This window comes from Sminthopsis crassicaudata, chromosome 1 (assembly GCF_048593235.1).
Source record: "Sminthopsis crassicaudata isolate SCR6 chromosome 1, ASM4859323v1, whole genome shotgun sequence".
Classification (NCBI taxonomy): Eukaryota; Metazoa; Chordata; class Mammalia; order Dasyuromorphia; family Dasyuridae; genus Sminthopsis; species Sminthopsis crassicaudata.
This window is the reverse complement of record NC_133617.1, coordinates 1,969,328-1,975,298: the sequence shown is the minus strand read 5'-3', so window position 1 is coordinate 1,975,298 and position 5,971 is coordinate 1,969,328. Positions and strand designations below refer to the sequence as shown.

General features: G+C 45.1%; 1 pseudogene; it reads right to left on the bottom strand.

Annotated features, from left to right (window-relative positions):
• Positions 1-2,022: 2,022 nt before the first annotated feature.
• Positions 2,023-2,911, bottom strand: LOC141553869 (transcription elongation factor A protein 1 pseudogene; annotated as a pseudogene).
• Between the last annotated feature and the right edge of the window lie 3,060 nt (positions 2,912-5,971).

The window sequence follows — 5,971 nt, the reverse complement described above, 5'->3', positions numbered from 1 at the left end:
CTGTCTATTTCTTCTTGCAGTTCTCTTAACTTTTCCTTTAGAAAGTTAGATGCTATACCACTTAGTGCATATATGTTTAGTATTGATATGGCTTCATTATTTATGCTACCTTTCAGCAGGATATAGTTTCCTTCCTTATCTTTTTTAACTAGATCAACTTCTGCTTTTGCTTGATCTGAGATAAGGATAGCTACCCCTGCTTTTTTGGCTTTACCTGAAGCATAATAGGCTCTGTTCCAACTTTTTACCTTTACTCTGTATGTATCTCCCTGCTTTAAGTGTGTTTCCTGCAGACAACATATGGTAGGGTTCTGATTTTTGATCCAATCTGCTATCCGTCTCCGTTTGATGGGAGCATTCATCCCATTCACATTTACAGTTAAAATTACTAATTCTGTATTTCCTGCCATCATATTATACCCAGATTATGCTTTTTCCCTTGACCCCCCTGATCCCCCTCCCCGATATTTAATTTATAGACCCCCCTTGTGACGCACAACCCTCCCTTTTTTTTAGTATCCCTCCCCCCTCCCTCCAAGTCCCTTCACTTATTCTCCTTTTCCTTTTCCCTTTTCCTCTCCCCCCTTTTAATGAGGTGAGAGAAAATTCTCTGAAAAACAAATATGTTAATTATTTACTCTTTGAGCCTCTCCTGATGAGAGTAAGATTCACACAATGATTCTCCCCCTCACTAAGTTCCCTCAGTTATGGTGTATTTTCTATGCCTCTTCCTCGGATGTAGTTTTCCCTAACATTACCCAGTTGTTTCACATCTACAACACCTACTATAAGGATTGCAGGACATTGGAGAGCTCCCTGCATTGGCTGTCAGGTCAGGGCCTGACCTCCACTCCATATTTTAGCTGTGAGAGGCAGGACAAGGTAATAGCTATTATTGGAGGAGCCATGCCTGCTCTTTCTGTCCAGATAGGGACACTACTGGAGCTCTTCAGATTCCCACAGATAAGAGTCTGTGACAACTTGTACCCCCTTTTTTAAAGGAAACATGTCCAAAATCAAACAAGATAAAGGGAAGAAACCATACTTTTATTTTGTGCTGTCTATGTGCTATACGTGTTCTAAGAGCTTTAAATACAGCATTTGACCTTTAGAAGTATGTTGGGAGGTAAGTGCCGTTATTATTCTTCCTTTCACTGTTCAAGAAATTGTAGCTGAGAGAAATTAATTGACTTGCCCAAAATCACACAGAAAACAAGATTAAGGATTTTTTTTAAGTTTAAATTTAAAGTTTTTAATTTAAATTTAAAATTTGAATTTAAAATCTGCTATCAAACAAAGAAAAAAGGACAATTGATCACTTTTAACAAACAATTTATTTAAAATCAATTTCCCCCATGGAAGATCTATTAAGAGCAGTAATTTAGAGTTAAGAAGTACAAGAATTGCAATTGGTCACAGCTAGTCACAGATGCAAAAGGATATCTAATCACTAAGGCTTATTAACAGTCCTTATGATCAAAGGGAGAGACTCATTGAAAATGGTATCTACAAACTAGATCAGCTGTCCAAATATGATTTCTTTACCACACTACATTTGGCAATCCCAAAATTACACTAATCTTTCTTCTCCTTTAATAAAGTAGGAACATGTCAGTACAGAAACAAATGCAAATTCCACTTTCACATGAACAGAAAAGCAAAATCGTTTTTGTGTATGTTTCAGATTAAAAAAAAAAAAGTTAAAGTTCATTTCCCATTTGGAAGAAAAAGAAACAAGTTACCAACAGTTGAAATTGATAAAACTTTAATGTTGACTTCGTTATCAAAATGGGAAAAAAAAGTTTTAAACATACACCATGCACCATACACTATCTGACCTAACACTGACTCTCTAAGAATGTTTTCAAGAGAATACAAAAACAAAAACAAAAACTAACCCCGAGGATTTTTTTATGCTTTACAAAATCTCATTTGCAGGGAAACTAGATTCTTGACTTAGTTTTTAAAGCTAATTCAAAATCTTCCTTTGTAAGTGTCCAGGTAACTGGCGAATTTCTTCTTCTAAACCAACTTCCATCTATTTCCACATTCGTTACAGAAAACATATGTTGTCATAGGTTCATAAGGACTTAGGGTGTGAAACTGGGTCTAGGTACCGTTCTTCTTGTTACATTTGCCACATCGAAATAGGTCCGTTTGGGTCCCACCCGTCCGGGCCATTTGATGTATTCTAATAGCTTCTTTGGTCAGGTTTCTGCGCATCTCTTTAAGTTCCTCACTAGCCATTTCGACTGCAGTCATTCTAGCAAAGGAATCTGGAGGTATGTTCCCACACAGTACGTTTTTCCTTAAGTTTGGCTTCTTTGCATCCTTGAGATTTGCTGTTCTCCTCCGTAGCCTGTTTTGATACTTCATGTCCCTGTTCCGTATCTCCTGATATACAGCTTCCTCAATCTGAGCGCCCGGTTCTTCTACATCGGCGCCAATAGCGAAGTAGTCACCTCCAGTTCTGAGGGCTGCAGCAAGCAACTCTCGGCACTTGATGGGAACCGAACCTGAAGTGCTTGGTGCCCGGGGGAAAGCTTTAATGAAGGAATCAGAAGCCTTTGTCTCTTCCTTTGCTTTGCTCCTGCAGCTCCTTTCTCGTTTTGCCTCAGGCCTGCATTGGGAAGAGTGAGCAGGTCCCTTTTTTGGTTTCTTCAGTCTTGGAGGGCCCGGAGACCGACTTCTTCCAGCGTGTGACGAGAGACTTGGCTAATGATGTGACTTCTTCATCTGTGCTCTGCTTGCGCACAGTATTTACCGATATTCCAATTTTTGTGGACCTCAATAATTCCAGAGTCATGGGAACGTCTTGAAGTTCCTTTAGTAATTCCAGTGCCCCGGCCGCGTTCTCGTTGTGCACCATCTTATCTATCTTCTTGGCTGTGGGAAGGATCTCCACCTCCATGGCTCGGGTGCTTTTCCAACCCCACTCTCGCCCACACCCTGAGGGGATGGGACACGGCACGAGCGGGAGCAAGAGGGTGATGTCAGAAGAGAAAGCGTGGGAGAGGTGCAGCAGTCCCAGGATGTCAAGAAGAGACACCCACCGAGAACCAAGGCCCAGGGCCCTCTCAGCCACAAATAAAGACCGGGCTTGGGGACTGCTCCTCTCAGGCGCGGGGGACTGCTCCTCCCAGGCAAAGACAGCGGATGGAGCGGGCTGGACTTTGGAGAAGTATACTTGAAGGTACTGTCTTCTTGCTTCCTTTCCTGGAAAGGGACTGAGATTGCTTCCCCCAGCCTGCATGTCTTTCTCTAGAATCAACCATACTGGTGATGTCTTCTCTCTGGAAAGGCCCATTAGACTGTGAGGTAAAGGTTAGAGGGCATCAGGAGTTTCCCTCAATTTTGATAAACAATGGAAGGGTTTTGTGGGTATTCTGGGATTTGATTGGGATCAGTTAAAGGGCAAAAGGAAAGTCAACATAGATGAATCCTGATTTGGAAGTAGCCCCAAAACATTTCTTTCATTTTATTATTCTTTTGAATTTATGGGCTAACATGGTATCAAGAAAGGACAGTTGCTCGTGAACCTGTCAGTCATTTATGCATACCTTGCTAATCATGGAAAATAAATAAATCACAAGTCATCATTTGTTGGAATGCACTGGAGTCACCTGACAGTCCTGCTGGAATACATCTCTTGTGAGAGGATGATACAAGGAGACTGAGAGCCAGTTGTTCTGTGACCTCTCTGACTGAGAGGCCACTGCATTGTCTGACCTCTTAAATACTCTATTACAATTTAATCCATTCATCATACTGAGTATAAGCCTATCATATCACCAGGAAACCATTATATGTCATAAGATTCATTCAATCATACTGAACCAGAGAACTATTTATCACCATGCTCAACTAGATACCCATCTTCTTCTGAATGTTAACTCCTTTTGGAAGAACCTTTGTTTCAAGTACACTTCTCCAGAGTTCTGGTCCATTCCAATCATCTTGTGTCCTATATCCTTCCCAGCCACTTTTCCTGTGGCCTAGAGTAGGCTCCTGTTTTGGGAAACTAGACACACAGTCCTCCGCTTAAACAGAGACAGAAAGAGAGACAAAGAGAGCCACCAAGAGAGGCAGAGAGAGACCCTGAGAGGGAGGGAGGAAAGAACAGAGGAAATCTGGGAACACTAAGCACCACCTTCTCAGCTGCCAGAGTCTGAGGCTTACTGATTGCCATTGTTTCATTTGCTCTTCAAAGCAAGCTTCTGAGGCAGGGGCTACTTTCCGGGCACTGGCCAGATGAGGAAGGTGAGGTGCACGGCAGTTAAGAGGTCAGTCAAGGCTGGGTCCTCCCTGAATGCATTGTCTTTTTTGCGAAGCTCTGAAATCTCCGTGGAGTTGGGGCCTGGCACGTGGGACAGGAGCTACTCAAAAATCCTACCTCCCCCCCCCCTCAGGATAGTCTTCCCTTGGTTGCCAGTGCCACCTGCTGTCCCATTGTAGTATGTGGAAGTGACACAGATGGCAAAGCTCATCCCTAGCCCGAATGAAACCAAGAATACGCGAAAGAGTAACACGAACAAAGCCAGGAGAGTTTTGGCAAGGACATTTTATTGAAGTGTAGCACAATTTCTGCCAGCATTCCCCCACCCGTGCCCCCTCCCCTCCCCTCCCGGAGGCATCTCAGATAAACAATGGCTTTTTATGGCAAGCAAAGCAAAGCCTGAAAGGGGAAGGGAAACGTCCGAAAATGGGGCTCCGCTCTCAAGGCAACTCGCAAAAGCCCATCGCCAAGGCCTTTGCCCTTGTGCCAAGTTCCCGGGCAGGGCCGCCTTCCCTTCTGCCCTGTGCGGGCACGACGGTTTTCCTCAGCATCTTGCCCCCTGCCCTTGGAGGTCTGTCAGCCTCTAGAATCCGTGCGTTCATTGGCAGGCTGGGCAATGCCCCAGGCCTCGGGAAGTGGAGCCCGGCCTTCCCCAGCTCCGGCCAAGGTCCGGATCGGAAGAGCAGCTGGGCCACAGCTCCAGCTCCTCCCGTACAGCCCCGAGGCAAGGCCTCCCGTGGCACCTCTGGCGCTCGGCTGCGAGCTCGGGACGTGGAAAGGCCGATTCCACATCTTGCCATTGTGCTGGGACGAACCGCGGGGAGGAAGGAGGCGCAAGGGCCCCTCCCTACGAAAGCCCTTCAGCGGCCCTGCTTCGTACTTGACCGGATCCTGCCGCGGCCTCCCCGTCTTCGAGTTCGGAGCCGGGGAAGAACGCTCGCGGATCTCGGCCTTCGGGTCTCCCTTCCCACTCCCGCTGCCCTCCCAGCTCCCTCGGCTCCGCACCTAGGGGGCCGCTGTGTCTCCGCATCCTGCGCCTCCTGTGAAGGCGGCAGCCACCAGGGGCATTCTCCGTTCTTGCCCTTGGCCTGGGAAAGAGAAAAAGGGGGGATGAAGCAGGTGAGCAGACTTACAGGCTGCGGATCTCAAGAGGGGAACAAACCCCCGGGGCGACCATCGTCTTTTTTTTTCTTTATGCAATATAATTTATATTATATTCATAATATAATATAGTATAATATAATAATAATATAATAAAAGCATAATCTTTTCAACCAAAACAATGAATGCACATACACATACACACATGCATGTAAAAAAAAATGAAAGGGAATAACTTTCAGTTAGAATTTAGTGAAAATAAAGACGTAGCTCATAGAGCTTCTGAAATCTGTCCTGAACAGGGATTCTGATTAAGAACTCCTGCTGTAGCAGTGGAGCTCCTTGAAGGCAGGGATACTGCCTCCTTCCATACCTCCAGCACACAGTAGGCGCTTAATAAATAATTAGAATAGGATCTGAGTGCTCATGCTTCCTAGTTGTGAACCTCAGTTTCCTCTTCTGTAAAGTGGGCACAACAATGTTTGTTCTGTGCCCTCTAAGAGCAATGGCGCCCTCGGCGAAAGGGCTTGAAAGTCTTCAGTCGTGTGGCTCCGTGAGCTGGTAACGTTATTTTTATTCTGTTTACATCAGTGA